Genomic DNA, 20794 nt, shown 5'->3' with positions numbered 1-20794 from the left:
TAAACCCTGTGTAGTTAAGCGTACTTCTCTGCTTCTGTAAAAATTGAACTCCATTATTCTGAGATCATGTGTCTCTGGCTCAGGTAATATGGCAGGTCCAAGCAAGAGGCAGGACTTGCTAGAGGTAGAGGCTTGAGAGCTTATTTCTGATTAGATAAAGGTGCCATGCCACTCAGCTGTCTCTTGCCAGCCTCTCACCCTGGTTACTTCACAGCTGATGTCACTTGAGCATAGAGGCTGTGTCAAGGTTCGGTGGTAGCCTTCCAACTCCACACACCATGAGGCAGTCTGCTGAATTGGTAATCTGTGAAATTCTGAGATGGGGGCAGGCATACCCAATTCTTTGGGTGCTCCCTAGGAGTGACCACAGCTGGCAGTGGGAAATGGGCTTATATAAGGGCAAATGGCACAGAACATACAGAGACAAGCAGCAGAAGATGGAGATATAGAGGCAAATGGAGTGGGGATTGGGAGATGAAATGGTAAAGGGAGGCAGGCAGTGTGAGGAAGACTACGGAGAGGGGGATGAGTCATGTAACTGTGGACTGGAGTTGTGAGCAGCATGGGTCCTTAGCAGAAAGATAAGAGCTTGGGGGGGGGGCAAGATTTTCAGGTCTCATTTTTATGGGTTTTTTTTTGGGGGGAAACAGATCAACTCTTGTCTCCACCCCATTGGGGTTAGTTCATTAACATATCCAGATCATCTCAAGTGTTATTGGTAAAACATCAAAGACATCAGCACCTTTTTGATGTTTTGCTAGTCAGCAACTATGGAGGTCTGGATTTCGTCTGGAGTTTACATGTCATAGGACCAGAACCCTGACAGCACCACTAGGAACTTCTGCTGATTCAGCACATGTTGAGCTGTTTCAGTCACGTCCAACTGTCTGTAATCTTATCTGGGGTTTTCTTGGCAGAGGTGCTGGCGTGCTCTGCCATTTCCTTCTCTATCTCATGAAGAACTGAGGCAAACAGGGCTAAGTGACTTGCCCAGGGTCATACAGCTAGGAAGTGTCTGAGCCCAGATTTGAACTTACAAAGATAAGCCTTTCCACTGCACAACCTAGCTGCCCCTGTGTATCATAGTACACCTTTACCTCTGTGTGAGATGCTGAGTCAATCTTCGAACTTTACATTTTTTTTAATTTGGCTCTGGTAGATTTGAAGACAAAAATAACTATTGGCATGTGACTATGTACCCTTTCAAACTGATTATGGCTACCCTATTCTGATCTAAAATGTTGAACTCTAGAGGAAGTGACTCTTCAATTCTAGCTGGATGGTGGTGGTGGCAGGCCCTCTGCCCCACCTTTACCATTCCAACAAGTCTTTAGGCTATGGGCATATTTACATGATGGTGGCAAAGGCATTCATGTGAGAGTAGACCTGGAGCTTAGGCCAATCTGGTCCAAGCTATGAATCACCACCAAGTGGCAAATCAAGTAAAAATTCCCTCCCTCATTAAAAAAAAAAGCTGACTGAACATTCCCTTTTCAGCCTTGTCAATCAACATTAGCGTATAAAATTGGCAAATTGTTTGTTTTAAAATGTCCTACTCCCTTGGAAATTAATGCACAATCCTTAAGCTCATTGTGGAGAGAATCCATGGGTAGTTCTCTATTTAGTTGTAATCTTAGTAGCTAATTGACATTAAGGTATATCCACAAATTAGAGAAAAGTGCAGTCTGGTTCTCAAATTCCCCATCTGTTGAGGTGGTTAAAATATTTAGCAAGCTCCCATGGCTGCGAGTCAGTAAAATATTCTGTGTTTTTGCTTCCTCCCAGAAATAGGAAGATGAGTGTAGACCTCACCCAGGTCTATTGATGCCAATAATCTCACCCTGTAAACCATAGTGACCATTGTTGACTGCTGCAAGTAATGGTAATACCCTGACACCACCCAAAGTCTAGGCGTTAACACTGGCATTATGTGGAGACGTCTGGCCCTTGTTTATTCATTACCTTTGGGATTGCTCTGGCTGGAAGGCTGAGGGCCCTCATGAGGGGCCAATTATCCTTGGGGTGAAAAGATATAGATAGCATTGCATTATTATGATTACTAGGATGATTTTTTTTTGCAAGGGAGCTAAATCTAACTGGTAGATTCACTTCAGATCAGCAGTTCTGTGATTGAGTCACTGGCTGAATTGGCAGTGTGGTATCTCATTGGGATTCCCATATAGGGATAGCCAATATCCTCTGCTTTGTACTTTAAATGAAATCTCCGCTGTCTTTAAGCTTTACTATCACCTCTCAATGAAGTGTCCTATGAGGCCAGATAGAATGGTCCCCTAAGGAATTGCTATGGAGGGCCTACTCACTACCTTGTGGGTCCTGGATGACTTTCTCCCCTGACCCTGTCTCCTTTTCCTCTTTCTGATGCAGGGGAACTAGCTGTACCTTAAGTAGCACTGAGCTAGCTTTCTGCCGTTGGGAGGAGATCAAGCTCTAGGTGGGTGCTGTTTCCTCCTGGTATGGTTGATCCAGCTTGGCCCTTCAGATACAAATATTAAATCTTCTTTCTGTCTGGTCCTATTTGCTAAGAGGTCAGGGTCACTGTTTAGGTCTGGCCTTCATGAGAGTGGATGTAATAAATAAATTTGGGTGTATGATGCTGGTAACAAGTCTCCAATATTTGTCACTCTCCTTTTTAAAGATTGATTTCTGAGACAGCTCAAAAACCATCTGAAGCAAATGAAAGTGTAGAAATGAAATGTGTAATGTCTTATACCAACTACCTTTGACTTGTTGGACCTGCCATATTATCCTGAACTGATGGCTGGACAGGAACAGCATACCAATATTTCCTCTGCAAAGCATACTCTGACTGAACCCTAGCATGTTTTTGAGATGTGTCACTGCTGATATCCTATTTCTGAAGACCCTGTAACTTCAAAGGCAACCATTCCAGAACTGTGCAAATGCAATCTCAGGGACCACTTTCTGAGAACTGTTAGGTTAGGTGTTCAAACGCAGTTCAAGGAATTACTTTAGCAAACATTTCCCCCCCAGTTTCCTTGTATTCTGTGATTCTTCTTTTGAGCATAAAAGTCTATTTTGCCCTTTGCAAGTGGGTCTCCTCTTCAGAGGGGAGGCTCTGTGTGCATGCTGTCCATCCTAGCGAAGTAAAGCTTAGCTGCTTGTGTTTCTTACCTTGTCTCTCAATCACTTTGTCTGACTTCAGTCCCATGGCCTATGTTCCAAGCAGGGTAGGGGGTCAATAAAAAGCTGCTGGGAAAACTGCTTGGCACAAATTAGGCTTGGCTTAAGACTTTTTTTTTTTAAATGAGGCAATCGGGGTTAAGTGACTTGCCCAAAGTCACACAGCTAGTATATGTCAAGTGTTTGGTCTGAGGCCAGATTTGAACTCATATCCTGACTTCATGAGGGCCCTCAGCCTTCCAGCCAGAGCAATCCCAAAGATAATGAATAAGGTGCTCTATCCGCTGCGCCACCTAGTTGCCCCCGAAGTTAGCTAACCATGATCTAGGTACTTTTTTTTTTTGTTAGGCAATTGGGGTTAAGTGACTGTCCCAGGGTCACACAGCTAGTAAGTGTCAAGTGTTTGGTCTGAGGCTGGATTTGAACTCAGGTACTTCTGACTTCAGGGCCAGTGCTCTATGCACTGCACCACCTAGCTGCCCTCGGCTTAAGACTTTACACAATATTTCATAAAACATTCCAAACTGACACATACCTTAATATTAAAGATCATACCATAAAAAATTAGAGGAGAAGCAAATCATATACTTCTAATAGCTTTGGGTAGGAGATGTATTCTTAAGCAAATAAAGGATAGAGGCAATTACAGAGGATAAAATGCAGAACTTTAAGTACATGAAAATGCAAAGTTTCTGTACAAACAAAACAAATGCAGCTGTTAGTAAAGATTTATTATGTGTCTAGTATGTCCCAGGCACTATGCTTAACATTGAGGGATGTAAATACAAAAAGAGAGTCTTTGTCTTCAAAGAGTTTACAATCTAAAGGGGGAAGACAATTCACAAAAAAAGCTGAAAAAGCTAAGGGGTGGAGGTATCTGGCTGCATGGCATAATGGAGAAGCCAAATTCCAAAATGATTATAGCCAGATGGGAAATGAGGATAAGAAGGGAAGCAGGTAAATGGGAAAAAATATTCATCACATTTATTTAGTAAGGGTTTGATATCCAAGATATATAAACAATTAACAAACATATATAAGATTAATAGCCATTCCCTAACAGATAAAAGACCCAAGGATATGACCAAACAGTTCTCAAAAGAAGGATTGAGAAGTATTTCCAGTCATTTGAAAGAATGCTCCAGAGAGGATTCTGGGGAGATGGTGGAGTAGGTCAGAAAATTCTGAGCTTTCAAGATTCTCCCTCCACAAGAGATAAAAGAGCACCTCAGGGTACACATAGAATAGTAAAAATAAATAAGAGTAGAGGCAGAACAGTGGTCTTCTTGGGACAACCAGAGAAGATCTGAAGAAAAATCCCAGGACAGGTTTGATCTCTGTGAAGAGTAAACACCTCCAGGCTAGGGACCGAGCTGGGGTTAGCTGTGTTGGGAGGCTGCCTCGGCCTTAGCTGAGGAACGCTACCCTGGGACAGCGAGGGCAGTTGGCTGTCTGAGCTGGGGGAGATCCAGGGAATGTCTGCCGACAAGGAACGTCAGACCCAGCTGTGCTGCAGAGACACAAGCCAGGAGGTGAAAAGGAACCAGCACATGCCCAGTGAGTGCAGAAGCAGTGGGGCAGACCCTGGCTGGGGGCTAGAGGTCTTGGTTTGAGTTCCAGGACAGAGAGGAAAACTGAAGGAGGATATGAGGCCAGAGGCACCATCCCTAAGACCCCAGGACTAGAGGTGATTACAAAAACCAAGCTATTGCAAAAAAACAAAGATGCACGGGAAAAGGACAAAAAAATCCAACCATAGAGAGTTACTATGGGAATAGAGGAGACCAGGGTTCATCTTCAGGGGAGAGTACTGAAGCAAAGAAATCCTCTTCTACCCCAAAGAGTAACATCAATGATCACCTGCTCAAAAAGAATTCATAGAAGAACTAAAAAAAAGGCTTTTAAAATCAAATGAGAGAGATTGAGGAAAAACTAAAACAAAAAAAAAGAACAATCCAAGAAAAACAAGAAGATTATGAAAAGAAAGTCAATCAATTAGAAAAGGAGATTCAGAATCTCTTTTTTTTTAGTTTGAAGAAATATATTTATTTAGTAATTTTATTTACATTTTTTTTTCTCCAGAGCAAAGATTGCAGTACCATGTGTATTTGAGATCCCACCCACTTAGAAAACAAGGAGATATGGCCCATCATCCCCCCTCATCCTGCATTGTAGGGAGATACTTGTCTGCTTTTTCGCTGCTTCTTTTTCTTCTCTTTTGCAATGAACCCCTATTTATACTCTGTCTGAGGGTGACTTAAACACATTTCTTTCCCATATGTGGGACTGACTGAAGTCACAGTGCCTGCAAGGATTGACTTGGTGATGCAACTCTGCCCTCCCTGGTGGGGTGTCAGGACCAGCCAATTTCTTACCATATATGTGGCTGAAGTCATAGACCCTGCCAGGATTGCCTTGGTAATGTAGCCCTTCCCTGTCAGCATAGGATCTAATAAAATTCAGGAATGTTACCTTCCTTTTATTCCTTCCCAAGGGATCACTAAAATCTTGTAGTTCTTAGTGAAGATATCTTTTTTGTTATGTTGTGAAAAACAAACTCTATTTCCCTTAATCCTATCCCGCCCCCCATTTATTCTGTTCTCTCTTTTGACTCTGTCCCTTCTTAGAAGTGTTTGGTTCTGAGTCCCCCCTCCCCCAATCTGACCTCCCTTCTATTATCCTCATGCTCTCTTGTCCCCTTCCCCCCTATTTTCCTGTAGAGTAAGATAGATTTCCATTCCCAATTGAGTGTGTATGTTATTCTCTCCTTAAGCCAAATCTGATGAGAATTATACTCACTCATTCCCTCTCACCTTCCCCTGTTTCCCCTCCATTGTAAAAGCCTTTTCTTGTCTGTTTTATGTGAGATAATTTACCCCATTCTACCTCTCCCTTTAATCTTCTCTCACCCCTTAATTTTATTCTCCAGATATCACTCCTTCATCTTCAACTTACCCTGTGCCCTCTATCTATCTATCTATCTATCCATCTATCTATCTATCTATCTATCTATCTATCTATCTATCTATCTACATACATCTAAGTTTTTCCCTCCAAATTCTCTAATACTGACAAAGGACTCATGAGTTACAAATATCATCTTTCCATGCAGGAATGTAAACAGTTCAACCTTAATAAATCTCTTATGATTTCTCTCTCCTATTTGCCTCTTCATGTTTCACTTGAGTCTTGTATTTGAAAGTCAAATTTTCTACTCAGCTCTGGTTTTTTCATCAAAAATGCTTGAAAGTTTTCTATTTCACTGAATGACCATTTTTTTCTCCTGAAAGATTATACTCACTTTTGCTAGGTAGGTGATTCTTGGTTGTAATCCTATCTCCTTTGCCATCTGGAATATTATATTCCAAGCCCTGCAGTCCCTTAACATAGACGATGCTAATTCTTGTGTTGTCCTGATTGTATTTCCACAATACTTGAATTGTTTCTTTCTGGCTGCTTCCAATATTTTCTCCTTGACCTGGGAACTCTGGAATTTGGCTACAATATTCCTAGGAGTTTTCCTTTGGGGATCTCTTTCTGGAGGTGATTGGTGGATTCTTTCAATTTCTATTTTACCCTCTGGTACTAAGATATCAGGGCAGTTTTCCTTGATAATTTCTTGAAAGATGATGTCTAGGCTCTTTTTTTGATCATGGCTTTCAGATAGTCCAATAATTTAAAAATTCTCTCTCCTGGATCTATTTTCCAGGTCAGTTGTTTCTCCAATGAGATATTTCACATTGTTTTCTATTTTTTTTCATTCTTCTGAATTTGTTTTACAGTGTCTTGATTTCTCATAAAGTCACTGTCTTCCAATTGCTCTATTCTAATTTTTAAGGAAGTATTTTCTTCAGTAATCTTTTGGACTTCCTTTTCCATTTGGCCAATTTTGCTTTTTAAGGCATTCTTCTTTTCATTGGCTTTTTGGACCTCTTTTGCCATTTGGGTTAGGCTATTTTTTTTTAACTTTGAAAATTTTATTGAGAATCCACCAGCTCTAAGTTGGTTTGGAAACATTAGGCAGCTTCTTCTTTCATGACACGGTCTTTTTTCAGTGGTCCCATGAAAGCTTTCTTCTCCTCCACAGTCTGCAACCGACTGTGGCCAAACTTGGAGGTAGTGTCTGTAAACTTCAAATCGATCTTCTCCAGGACGTGAAGCTTGGTCTCTACCAGCAGAGACTTCTGCAGCATGAGGACGTGCTTGGTCCCAACCACACAGTTTTTCAGCATGATAAAGTTATTGGTCACTTCACCATAGTGGACAAAGCCTCCAGGAGGGTTGATGCTCTTGTTGGACAGATTGTAATCGGTGGATGCATTGTTTTTGATCAGCTTGCCATCCTTGATCTGGTAGCCCTGGCCAATCTTGTAGATCTTTTTGTTGATCTCCGTGTGATGGTGGTAGCCCTTCTGACAAGCTCAAGCCACAGAGAAGGCCATGCGGGCAGGATGCCCTGCTCCAATACGTGCCATCTTACGCAGGCCTCGGTGGGTTTTTAGGGGCAGCTTCTTTGTGTGCCAGCAGGTGGTTACACCTTTGTAACCTTTGTCCTTGGTCATTCCGATGATGTCAATCATCTTGTCCTGCCCAAACACGGTGGACACAGGCACCTGCTGCTCCAGCTTCTCATGGGCCCGGTCCAGTTTCTCAGCCACGCTGCCACCATTCACCTGGAATTCCATCAGTTGAGACTTCTTCTGCCTCAGAGGGAGCAGGAGCATCTGGGTGTGGGCAATGATGTGGATCACCTGGCAGTATTTCTTCATGCTGCTGAAGTCTTTCTCCAGCTGCTTCTTGCCGTCATCATCCTGCCACTTCCTACAGTACCTGGTGAAGGTCTTCTTCTTGGACTCAGGCCAGTTCTTACAGAATCGCCTCTTTCACTCATCACAGATGTGCTCGGCAAAGATGGTTTTGAAGCTCCTCAGACCTCGTGGGGTTTGCACGTAGCCCACGATGCCCACAATGACCATGGGGGGCATCTCCACAATGGTGACAGCCTCGACCACTTCCTTTTTGTTGACCTTCGAGCCAGGCTGGTCCACCTCACGAGCAATGTGTGTCATGCCTGCCTTATAGCCCAGAAAGGCTGTCAGGTGCATGGGCTTGGTCGGGTCATCTTTGGGGAAACTCTTCACCTTTCCCCGGTGCCTGCTGCTTCTTTTTCGAGGCAGAAAGCCCAGAGACCCATGCCTGGGAGTGGAGAACTTCCCATGGGACATGCTGCTGCTGTACCTGCGGCCACTGCCCAGGTGAGTAGAAAGAGAGCCTAAGCTATGGTTAAGGTGTTATTTTCTTCAGTATTTTTTAAAGTCTCCTTTAGCAAGCTGTTGACTTGTTTTTCATGATTTTCTTGCATCACTCTCAGTTTTTCCTCTACTTCTCTTACTTGCTTCTCAAAATCCTTTTTGAGCTCTTCTATGGCCTGGGACCAGTTCATATTTTTCTTGGAGGCTTTGGATGTAGGAGCTTTGACTTTGTTGGCTTCTTCTGGTTGTATGTTTTGATCTTCTTTGTCACCAAAGTAAGATTCTATGGTCTGACTCTTTTTGCACTGCTTGCTCATGATCCCAGCCAATTACTTGAATTATAAACTCTTTGTTAAGGTAGGGGTCTGCTTCCAGTGTGGAGAATGTACTGTCCCAAGCTTCGGGGGTTTTGCACAGCTGTTTTCAGAGATACTCCTAGGGACCTGTAAAATTTAAGTTCTTCCAAGGTGGTATGATCAAGGGCAAGGTGTTTACTCCTTTCCTGGCTTGTAGTCTGGTCTATGAGTGACCACAAGCACTCTTTTCTGTCTTGGAACTGTGAGGAGGATTTTCTCTGTATCACCACTACAAGCTGCACCACACCAATGCTCTTCCTTGCCCCAGGACCACCCCCCAGAACTGTGACCCAGATCCAAGCACAGGCAAAGCAAGAGAATCCTGCACCAGCAAAGAAATCTCTGCAATCCCCCTCTGATCAGCCACTGGATTCCCCCTCAGTCTGTGGGCTGGAAGCTCAGAAGGCAGCCACCATCCTGGGGCCACACTTAGGGACTGGGGTGGGGACTGAGCTTCTCTCTCACAGCAGACACAGACTTTTCCTACTGACCTTCTAAGTTGTCTTTGGTGTTTATGGGTTGAGAAGTCTGGAAACTGCCACAGCTGCCCATGATTGAGTCCTCTGAGGCCTGCTCCAGGTTCTCTGAGGCCTGTGTGCCCATACCAAACTTCATTCCTCTCACAGCTTGGTGTGCTATACCTTTCTGATCAACCATCCAGCTTGTCTTGGGCTGGAAATTTGTTTCACTTGTGTTTATGTGGGTTCTGCTGCTTTAGAATTTGTTTAGAGCCATTATTTACAGGTATTTGGAGGGGTTTGGGGCAGAGCTCAAGCAAGTCAGTGCTTTTGCTCTGCCATTTTGGCTCTGCCCCTGAGATTCAGAATCTTAAGGAAGAAAATGACTCCTTGAAAATCAGAATTGGACAAGGGGGAGCCAGCAAAATTATAAGAGATCAAGAAATAATAAAATAAAATATAATGAATGAAAAAATGGAAGACAACATGAAACATCTCATAAGAAAAAATAATTGATCTGGAGAACAGATAAAGAAGAGAAAAACAGGGAGAATCTGTTGTGAAGAAGGGATTATTTTAGGATCTTGGTAAGAATAATCAGACCACCTGAAAGCTATGATCAAAAAAAGAATCTTGATACAATAATACAAGAAATAATTAAAGAAAATTGTCCTGAAGCATTAGAACAAAAGGGGAAAGTAGAAATAGAAAAAATCCACCAAGCACTACCTGAAAGAGATCCTGTGAGGAAAACCCATAGGAGTATTATAGTTAAATTCTGAAACCCCCAGCTTAAAGATATAAGCAACATGAAAAAAAAACAATTTACATATGGTTGTGCTACAATTAGAATCACACAAGACCTAGCAATGGTGACACTAAAATACTTGAAATACTAATCAAAGAGCAAAAGAACTGGGGTTCCTGCTGACAATACCATCCCCAGCAAAGCTAAGCATAATTCTGAATGAAAATAATGGATATTTAATGAATTGTCAGACTTTTAAGACTTTGTTAAAAAAAGAAAAAACAACCTGAACTTAATAGAAGATTTGACATACAAGAACCAAAGGAAAGGTACATACCAAAGACCAATTATAAGGGACTCAATAAGGAGAGATTGTTTACCTTTTTATGTATGTAAAATGTAAAGCATATGTCTAAGATTGTTATTAGTAATTGAGCAGTTTGTAAGAAAGATTAGGGTAGACTTGAGTATGATATGACTTCAAAAAATAAAACCATTCAGGAATATCTAAAAATAGTAATTATCTTATATAAATGAAGTGTGAGAGGAAGAACTGGTACAGAGGAATTAAATGGGGGAGGAGGCGTGTTAGTTCTGGAAACCTACTTTCATTGGGAATGGCTTCAAGAGGGAACAATAAATATGTATCTAGAAGAGTATAAAAGTCTGAATTTAGAAAGAAAGAAAATGCTAAATGGATAGGGAGGGTGGAGAGGATAAAGGAGGGCTCTCTAGAGGAGAAGGGGAGGGAATAGGTTAAAGGGGGTATAGAAGGGTGTTTAGATTAATGGGAATGGGAGGATAAAGAAGGGATCATTGGAGGGGGGTAGATTAAGTAATTGGAGGACAAAGTAGTGAGTAGAATTAAAGTATAGGAGTCAGGAGAGATAGGAAATAAGAGATACACACAAACATAAAAAAATTAGGAGTAGAATCTGTTATAGAAGGTATATGTTTATATATGTATGCATATATATGTATATGTACATGTGTATGTATATATCTATATGCAAACAGATCCATGATTAAAAAAACAAAGTAAAAATTGCACAGCAGAAAACAAAAGAAAACTTACAAGAAAGCAAAGAAAAGATGGACAGTTCTCAAAACAATGTGTAGTGTTATTATATAGGCTTTCTTAAAATGGAAATTTATTGCTACATATTTTGAATCCTCTCTAATGTTCTGCTGTGCACATGACATGATTTTTTTCTTTTCTTATTTTGTATTTAAGTTTCAATATTTAAGTTTAAAACATGTTTCTTTTTCTTTTCTTATGTGTATTTAAGTCTTAGTAATAAAAAAAAAAGAGAAAGAATGCTCTAAATCAGAGGTGTCAAACACACAGCCTGTGGCCACATCTGGCTCACAACATTCTCAACCACAGCCCAAACCAAATTAAAATGTATTTGAGAAATATTTAACAATATAAATAAAACATAGCACCATAAATAATATTAGTATGTGATTTTCTAAGTCAATGTGGCCTGCAGGAATCCTTATGTGTGAGGTATTTCTATTTGACTTTGACACCACTGATTTAAATCAGTACTAATAAAAATGCAAGTTCAAACATCCCTGAAGTTTCAACTCACACCCTACAAATTGGCAAAAAAGAAAAAAGACAGCAATAATCAGTGTTGGAAGGATTGAGGAATGATAGGTAAACCAGTACATTGTTGGTGGAGCTGTGAATGGTTACAACCATCTCGGAAGGCTATTTGCAGTTATACAAATAAAGTGACTAAAATATTCATACCCTTTGACCCAGAGACCCCATTACTATTCTGATTCCCCAAGGATGTCATGGATAAGAAAAAAGTCCCCATATACTCCAAAATATTTATAGCTGCCCCCCTTTTTGTGATGGCTAAGAATTAGAAGCAAAGTAGGTACCCATTGATTGGGGAATGGCTAAATACATTCCGGTACATGAATGCAATGGAATATTATTTTGCTGTAAGCAATAATGAATGTGATGAATGAAACATGGAAAGTTCTACATCAGTGGTGTCACACTGAAAGAGAATTGGGGCCACAAACCCTAACATAAGGACACCTGGGGGTTGCATTTTGGTTTCATTTTAACATGTAATATCTGTCTTTTGTTATATATTTATTTTGTCAAAAACAGTTACATTTTCACCTGGTTTGGGTCACATGAGGGTTCTGGTCGATAAGAAGTGTGGAGCAAAGTCAGCAGAGCCATGAACATGATATACACGGTAACTACAATGTCAATGAAAAGAACAACCACATGCCAAACTGTCAAAAGTGAAGGTAGCAAAGCTCTGGAGATCAAGAAATACTTGATGAAGAGACATGGAAGGTCACTCCAAACTCACACCTCCGTGGAAGTGGGAAACTCAGAGCTGCTAACACATAACTCGTATTTTCAGACTTTATTCATATGTTGGTTAGTTGGGCTGATATTGTTTGCTCTTTCTTTTTTTTTTGGCTTTAAAATATATATTACTTGAGATGTCTCTCTGGGAGGGGGAGGAGTACTGGAGAAAACTATAGTATAAAAGACATTGATAAAAATTTATTTAAAAGTAAAAAAGAGAAAAAATATAATGTCTAGTGTATCATATGAGGAATAATAGGGAGGTCATTTTGGCTTAATCATAAAGTATGTGTGAAGGAGTAAAGAGTAAGAAAATTGTAAAGGCTGGAAAGGGCCAGACTGTGAAGGACTTTACAGTAAAATTTAAGTACTTTTTTAAAAGTACTGCAAAAAAGTACTCTATATTTGATCTGATTTGACAGCTGAGTGGAAGATGGACTGGGGTGGGGGCAGGAAATCTGTTAAGGTTGGGGAAGCTGCCATTAGGCTATTGCAATGGTCCAAGTATGAGGTGATGAGGACCTACACCACGGTTGGCACAAGGTCGGAGGAGGGAATATTGTCAGTCATTTATGTCTACTATGTGCCGGGCACTGTGCTAAATGCTGGGGATACAAAGAAGAAAAAGGAAGCTAGTCCTTGCCTTCAAGGAGTTTCCAATCTAATGGGAAAGATATTACCTGGAAGGAATTTGAAAGAGGAGGCTAGGGAGGAAGGGGCATGGTGGGATCCATTTTTTCTTTTTTGTTTGGTGAGGCAATTGGGAGTTAAGTGACTAGCCCAGAGTCACACAGCTAGTAAGTGTTATGTGTCTGAGGCCGGATTTGAACTCAGGTCCTTCTGAATCCAGGGCCGGTGCTCTATCCACTGCACCACCTAACTACCCCCTTGTTTTTCTTTTTAAAGATAAAGGCAGAGCCCTTGGACAAGGAAAATACCCCCAGTGGCCTTTCCTCTTCCTGAAGAGGAAGAAGGACTCCCTCTTAGAGTAACTGTGATAATCAGAACTGATATGACACAGTCTTGTAAAGGACATTCTTATGAAGTCCTGAGGATGCTTATGAGACGGAGTGTTCTAGAATGTAAAGTCTAGACATTGGTTTCGATATTTACATTTTCTAACTGCCAAGTGTCATAACATGCTTGACATTTTCCTTTTGTTGTTGGTCGATCATTTTAGTCATGTCCTACTCTTTGTGATGCCATTTGGGGCTTTTCTTGGCAAAAACACAGGAGTGGTTCACCATTTCTTTCTCCAGCTCATTTTGCAGATGAGGACACTGAGGCAAACAAGGTTAAGTGACTTGTCCAGGGTCACATAGCTAGTAAGTGTCTGAGACCAGATTTGAACTCAGGAAGAGGAGTCTTCAGACTCTGGGCGCAGCATTTTATCCACTACAGTGCCACCTAGCGTCCCTAAGTAGACATTTTCCTACTTCTGCTTAATTTGTTCCCCTTCAAATCTACAAAAATGTAAAATTATGCTGTGTATAATTGGAGCAGTGATCAGATCTGATTGTTTCTCCCATTCAAATAAAGTCTCTCAGTTTTGTGATTTTTGCAAGGTCTGATTTTTTTTTTTTTGGCATTCCTAAGGAGAGTGAGATAGTTCTTGCACTCTACTGGCATAGGTATCTCCTCTCTGAAAAGGGATTTCCTTATCTCAGCATCCATGCCCTCTAGCACAGACCACCCCCAAATGTAGCAGTTCTTGGAGACTTTAAGTCATCTCCATTTACTACCTTTACTTCTTCATCAACTCACCCCCTTCACTCTCCATGCCCTTGGTGTCCATCTCTAGCTCTTGGCTGAAATAATCACTTCAGAGTCACTTAAAACACCCTTTGTAATTCATCAGCCTTGTACCAGCACTGGCCAAGGTGCTGGTCACACAGGGACAAAAGTGAAAGTCTCTACCCTCAAGCAACCTACGTTTTATTGGGAGAATATATAAACATAACATATAAACACACACATCTATATATATATATATATATATATATATATATATATACACATATATATATACACATATATAAACATAATATATGTTTCATATATGTATATAAACATACATATAAACATAATGTATAAACATATATATATAAATATATAAACATATATATATAAATATATATAACAATATAAAAACATATATAAACAATATATATATATATATATATATATATAAACATAAGTATATATAAAATACCTACAAAGTGAATGTGTTTAATTCCGGCTATTCTTGGGGGCAGCTAGGTGGAGCTGCAGTGGATGGAGCTCTGGGACTGGAGTCAGGAAGACTAATCTTCCTGAGTTCCAATGTGACCTCAGATATTTGCTAGCTGTATGACCCTGGGCAAGTCACTTTACCCTGTTTTCCTCAGTTCCCTCATCTATAAAATGAGCTAGAGGAGCCAAAGGAAAACCACCGTAGGATCTTTGACAAGAAAACTCCAAATGAGGTCAAGAAGAGTAGGACATGGCCGAACTACAGCAAAGAGATTATTTTTATGAACTACAGTGATAACTGTCACTCTTCTTCTAGAGGTTGGTGGGGAAGTATGAATTTAATGTTGAGCTATGAAAGAACAAGGAGATAGAGAAACAAGGTATTAAGAAATGTCTTGTTAGAATTGTAAATTTTCATTGCTTGAAGAAAAATAAAGAAAATTTTAGGAGGAATTAGGCTGAGAAAGAAGAAAGAAATGAAGGAAATAAACATTCATTGAGCCCTACTATGTGCCAGGCCCTGTGCTAAGTGTGTTACAAATATTATCTCATTTGATGCTTACAATAGCTCTGGGAGAGAGGTGCTTTACTTTACAGCTGAGGAAACTGAGGTAAATAGTTCAGTGACTTGCCCAAGGCTGTGCAGCTAGTTAGTGTCTGAGGCTGGATTTGAACTTGGATTTCCTGACTGTGTTGTCCAGTGTTCTAGTCACTGCTGCCTTGTTGCCTAGAGAATATGATTCTCGAGGATAATGGCTTGAGAGAACCCATGATATTGTTTTCCTGCCATTGCTGGAGAAGACAGGAAGAAGATAGAGACTCACTTTCTTCATGGAACTATTGCAGCCTCTTATCTTCTTGAGAGGATTCCTGCAGAAACGTGATTTGTTACCTGAATAAACAAAACGACGTGGGCCTGTGTTCTCAAGTGAAGACGAATCACTTGCATTTACAGAACAGTTTTGGTTAATTTGAGCATTCCCACAGAGAAAACGTTGCAGATAATTATTTATGTTTCTTCTGAATTAGTTATTTAATTGTTAATGAGTTGTATGGTCAGTAACTTTAATGTTTAATACTAGGAAGTTACGGGATTCAATATAGTGAGAGATATGAATATTTACTTTGCAGAAAGGAGTTTATAAAATACCATGTGAACAGGAGAGGGGGCTCAGAGCCAATCATATGTTTCCTCATTAGGTACACGGGTCTATGTCTTTGGACTTGTCTCACAGGTCCCCTAGATTGCCACAGAGCGGGAGTTCTGAACATTTCCCACGTCACGGACTCTTGAGAGCTTGGTAAAACTTATGCACGTCTCCTCAGAATGTTTTTAGTTGTACTAAGTGATACAGGATGGCAAAGGAAATTAACTTTATTGAAACTTAGTTATCAAAATATTTTTCTATAACAAGTTTCCAGACCCAATGTTCAGGAACCTCACCATAGAATTTAGGATAATAATGGAGCTTGGCAGATCGCCCAATCCTTGTTTCACAAGATAAATTCCCTGGGGAATCATTAAAGGCCTCTGGGAGGAAGAAGACCTGGAACTGAATTCCAAAGGAGGCTCAGGATGTGCAGATGTGCACACAAGATGGCCTGTGTGAAGACCCAGGGATGAGATGCAACACCGTGTGGGAGGAATAGCAAGGCCAGTTGGGTTGGACTGTGGAGCACGTGAGGAGGAGCAGAAGGCTGGGAAGGGAGGTTGGGGCTGGGCTATGAAGGGCTTTATGCCACAAATACACAGTTTGTGATTGACTCCAGAGGTGATGGGAAGTCAGTAAGTCCAATGGCCTGATCCTCCTTGACTGGTTCTTAATATCAGATAATGTGGCTCCTGCCCCTCGTGCCTTGGCTTCCACAGTGATGAATGCCTCTCACAGGTTTTCCAGGAGTCTCTGGGTGTTCCTTCTCTGCCCCCTTCGGTGGCTCCTCATCCCACAGTTGCATGCTCGGGGGCCTGGGGCCATGACACAGGATGTAGTGGGTGAGATTGGCTTTTCAGTTGCCCACATGATTTAGACACCCCCTTACTTTCTTCTCAGAAACTCATGTGAGGGGACAACCTGATGGTTCTGCCTCATTACTAACTGTGGCTTGGGCAGGCCACTTCCTCCTCTGGGTCTCAGCTTTCAAAATGAGTGAGGTGAATGTTTGTAAGTCAGAGCTGAAAGGACTTGAGGATTGGCTGAGTCTACGAATCTTGAGATTTCATCCTGACTCCTTTCCCCTCAGCTTGTAGTCCATTCCTTTTCTTTCCCTGAGATGCCTTCCACTCAAGCTCTCCCTTCCCAAATAAATTCTTCCCATGGGAATGTCACAGTCCCTCCCTTTACCTTGGCAGTTCTTCCTAAGCCGGGATGGGAGATGGCTGATCTGCTGCATGCAGCTTCTCCTGATGGTTGACTGCTTTGGTGGTGAGATTGCCATGAGCCCTCAGAATTGGGGAGATGACCCACCATCTTCCTTCATCCTTAGGGGCAAAAATGGGGAAAAGAGCCCTTTCTGGAGGCTAGTGTGGACTAGGCTAGTGTGGCCTAGGATGCTAAAGTGTGGCTTAGTGACTCTGGTGAGAATATGGGCTCTGCCACTAACTTACTGTGAGGCTTTGGGGGAGTCTCCCCTCTTCAGGCCTTAGCTTCCCAATCTGGAAAAAAATCAGAGAATTAGACTTAATTATCTCTAAGGTCTCCTCTGACTTTTGTGATGGATGGTTCTGTGAAGTATATCAGGGATTTCAGAAAATGAGACCTTGTTCCATGGGTTAGTGAGAAGATTGTTAATGGTTTTGAATAGAATTGTTTTGGACCCCTGGTGAGGTAGGGCCAGAGGCCAAACCTCACAGGCTTGAGTTAATGGTGAGGAAGGAAGTGGAAATGATTCTACAGAAGTCTCATATTTGGGTCAAGAGAGCTTGGTAGCAGAGGTGTGTGGGGGAGGGGGAGGTGTTGGGGTCAAGAGAACTTTTGTTTAATTTATTTTTCTTTCTTTAAAAAATTGTAAGTGACAAAATATTGTAAGTGAGACCTTATCATGCTTGTGGCTGAGAAGGTTCAGGATTGAGGGTGGAAGGATTACTCCTGGGGAGGGAAGGGAGGGCAGGGGAAGGTGGGAGGGTCCATGTGTTCCTCTAAGATTAGATGGGAGAAGATGAGGAGTAATGCCTCGTGTAGGCTTCCCCCACCAAGAGCCCTGAGAGATTGGCCTTCACAGCTATGGGCTGCTGGGATTAGTACTTACTCGGAGATAATGTGATTCCTTCGGGGGAATGACTTGGATTAGATATCTGATGAGGTCTTTCCTAGCTCTGGGAATCTTCTCTTAAATGTGTCCACATCTCCCAGCCTCAGAGATGGTGACCCGGGGGAGAAGGGAGGTCTGAGAAAAGGGGACCCACAATTGGTGGCAGTTTTAGTGATTAGACAGTGTGACCTCTCTATGGTCCTTCTATCACTGCCACCAGCCCTGAGTATGGGCATACAGTCCATCCTTTTAGTGCCAAGCGTGCTGAATGAAAGGGTAAGTGGGTGTGATGGCTGAGCTAATTTCTGTGGTTATGGAAAGAATGTGGAGCAAGATGGCACCCTGGCCCTCGCAGTTCTCCATGTGTGAGTCTCTAAGGACTAGAAGCTAGGACTGATGCTGGGTGGTGGTTGTTGGGCAGGAGATCTTTTCATATCTCCCTCAGGGCTAAGCTTCTGGGACACCTGAGGGGTGAGAGGATGCCCTTTGAGGAATGAGTTGGGGTTTAGCCATATGAAGCAATCCTTTCCTATAGAGGGCATGTCATAGTCAGAACTGTGGAGCTGGAAGGGAACTTGGCCAAGGTCTACCTCAGCAGGAAGCCCATCTGTCATATGGCAAGTAGCTTCTACCATGCATAAAGACCTTCAGTGGTAGGGAGCTGCCAACTTCTGAGGCAACCCCACACTGGGACAGTTCTGACTTCTAGCAAGTTCTTCCTGACCTTGAGCAGGGACCTGTCTGCATGAAACTTAATCCCCCTGGAGCCAGGGAGGTGCTGGTCTGCAAGAGACTGAGCTCTTTAGATACTTGGAAGCATCACAAATGTTCCCCTGCATCTTCCCTTCTGGCTGGGCACCCTTCCCTGCCCCCCATTCCTTCATCCAGCATTCTCATGATGGGATTGAAAGTCCCTTCCTCATTATGGTAGCCTTGCCCTGGACTAGTTCCAGGTGGGTAAGGTCCTTTCTGCATGGTGACTTCCAGAAGCGAGTATAGACAGTAGTAGAGAGGGATAGGCACCAAGGGGTGTTAGGTCGTCTCTGGGATTAGGAAAGGAAAGAAGGGTCGTGGTATGACATAAATACCATTTCCTGTTATAAAATTATGGCAGAAGTGTATGGGGCAAGTTAAGGAGCGCCATAGTGCACAGAGCTCTGGGCCTGGAGTCAGAAAGACAGCTTCCTAAGTTCAAATCCTGCCTCAGATACTTTCTAGCTGTGTGGCCCTGGGCAAGTCACTTCACCCTGTTTGCCTCAGTTTCCTCATCTGTAAAATGAGCTGGAGAAGGAAACGGCAAACTGATCTAGTATTTATTCCCTAAGAAAACCTCAAATGGGGTCACGAAGACTCAGACCCAGATGAAAAACAACCGAACAACAAAATATGGGTGTGGAGGGCAGAGGCCACATCCTGTACTGACCCTTGGCCCTGCTCTTTCTCTTTCTCACCATCCTCATTGCCAGTCTGTGAGATTGGGCTGCCCAAAAGAAGTTGGAGGCCCCACCTTGTCTTCCATATTTCCTCTTTTCTCTGCCTGGATAAGTCCTGGGTGTATATCAAGAGACAGATCCTGAGAAAGTCCTTGGCATTTCCCATAGTGACTTCCTTAGCATCACCCTCTTTTTTTAAAAATTTTTTAAAATTTTTAGGCAATTGGGGTTAAGTGACTTACCCAGAGTCACACAGCTAGTGTCAAGTGTTTAGTCTGAGGCCGGATTTGAACTCAGGTACTCCTGACTTCAGGGCTGGTGCTCTATCCACTGCGCCACCTACCTGCTCCCTTTAGCATCACCCTCTTAACCAGCAGTGCCCAAGTCCCATTGCTCAGAGGCTGTGGGTACCCTTCTAAAGATTAAAATATGACTCACATGTGCGTGATATGGGAAAAAATCCTTCTCAGTAATACTTCTGGGTAATAGGCATTATTAGGTCCATTTTACAGGTGAGAGAACTGAGACTGTGAGAAAAGAAACATTATGCCCAAGGTCACACGGGCAGTGTCCAGAAGATGCAAGTCTCCAAATACCATGTGTCCAAGTCCTCTAGGTCATGCCAGGGGACTCTTGATCAGCTCTTGTTACCTCTGTCTAAACAAATCCTGCGGCCCCAGCCAAAGCCAATTAGCCACCTCAGGGCTCACCTCTTCTAATAAGAGTTGTGATCCTTGGTAGAGAAAGTCCTTGAATAAAGCCTTAAATCCCCATGAGTCATTATCACAGATTCCAAGAGCCCCAGTCTCAGAAGGGACCCCAGAGGTCATCTGGTCCAACCCCTTCCTTGACAACATCCTGAGACACAGACTGGGGAGAGGATGAGGAGAGGTCAATAAGCTGGAAAGTCAAAAGGGTCCTGGCTCACGGTCTAAGCCTGCTGCTCCAGATCAACCCAGAACAAGCTATTCCCCTTCCCAAACTCTGTCTTCAGAGTATAGGGAACAGAACACTGGAATTTAAGTCAGAGGACCTGGGTTCAAATCTTGGCTCTGTTACTTAGTAATTTTGAGATTTTATTGTCATGGTATTATAGATTTAGAGCTGAAGGGGACATGAGAGATCATTTGGCCCAACACCTCATCTTAAACATAAGGAAACTGAGACCTTGAGTGATTAGCTGACTTGCTGAGGCAGCTAAGTGGCTCAATGGATAGAGCTTGAGAGTTGGAATCAGGAAGACATGAATTTGAATCCTTCCTCAGATACTTACTACTGGTCTGACTGAGCAAGTAGCTGAACCTCCAGGTCTCAGTTTCCTCATCTGTAAAATGAAGATAATAATGGCACCCACCTCACAGGGTAGTTGTGAGGATCAAATGAGTTAATCTATTTTAAGTGCTTTGTAGACCTTAAACCAGTAAATAAGGGCTAGTTGTGATGACGGATGAGACCCAAAGGTCTATTTTCCTTATTGTCTGGCTCATTTAATTCTTCTGGGAAATGCCTCTTTTATTTTGGAGATGGGCCACAGCACCTGGGTGACAATAGACAAAC

At 42.2% G+C, this 20794-nt stretch overlaps 1 pseudogene; it reads right to left on the bottom strand.

The window, feature by feature from the left end:
* Window positions 1-7117: 7117 nt before the first annotated feature.
* On the bottom strand, window positions 7118-8387 carry LOC110220203 (large ribosomal subunit protein uL3 pseudogene; annotated as a pseudogene).
* Window positions 8388-20794: the final 12407 nt, after the last annotated feature.

The sequence above is a fragment of the Phascolarctos cinereus genome, unplaced genomic scaffold, assembly GCF_003287225.1.
Source record: "Phascolarctos cinereus isolate Bilbo 61053 unplaced genomic scaffold, phaCin_HiC Scaffold_726;HRSCAF=1367, whole genome shotgun sequence".
Lineage (NCBI taxonomy): Eukaryota > Metazoa > Chordata > Mammalia > Diprotodontia > Phascolarctidae > Phascolarctos > Phascolarctos cinereus.
Note: the sequence above shows the minus strand (reverse complement) of the source record. Positions and strands in the feature narration are given on the sequence as shown.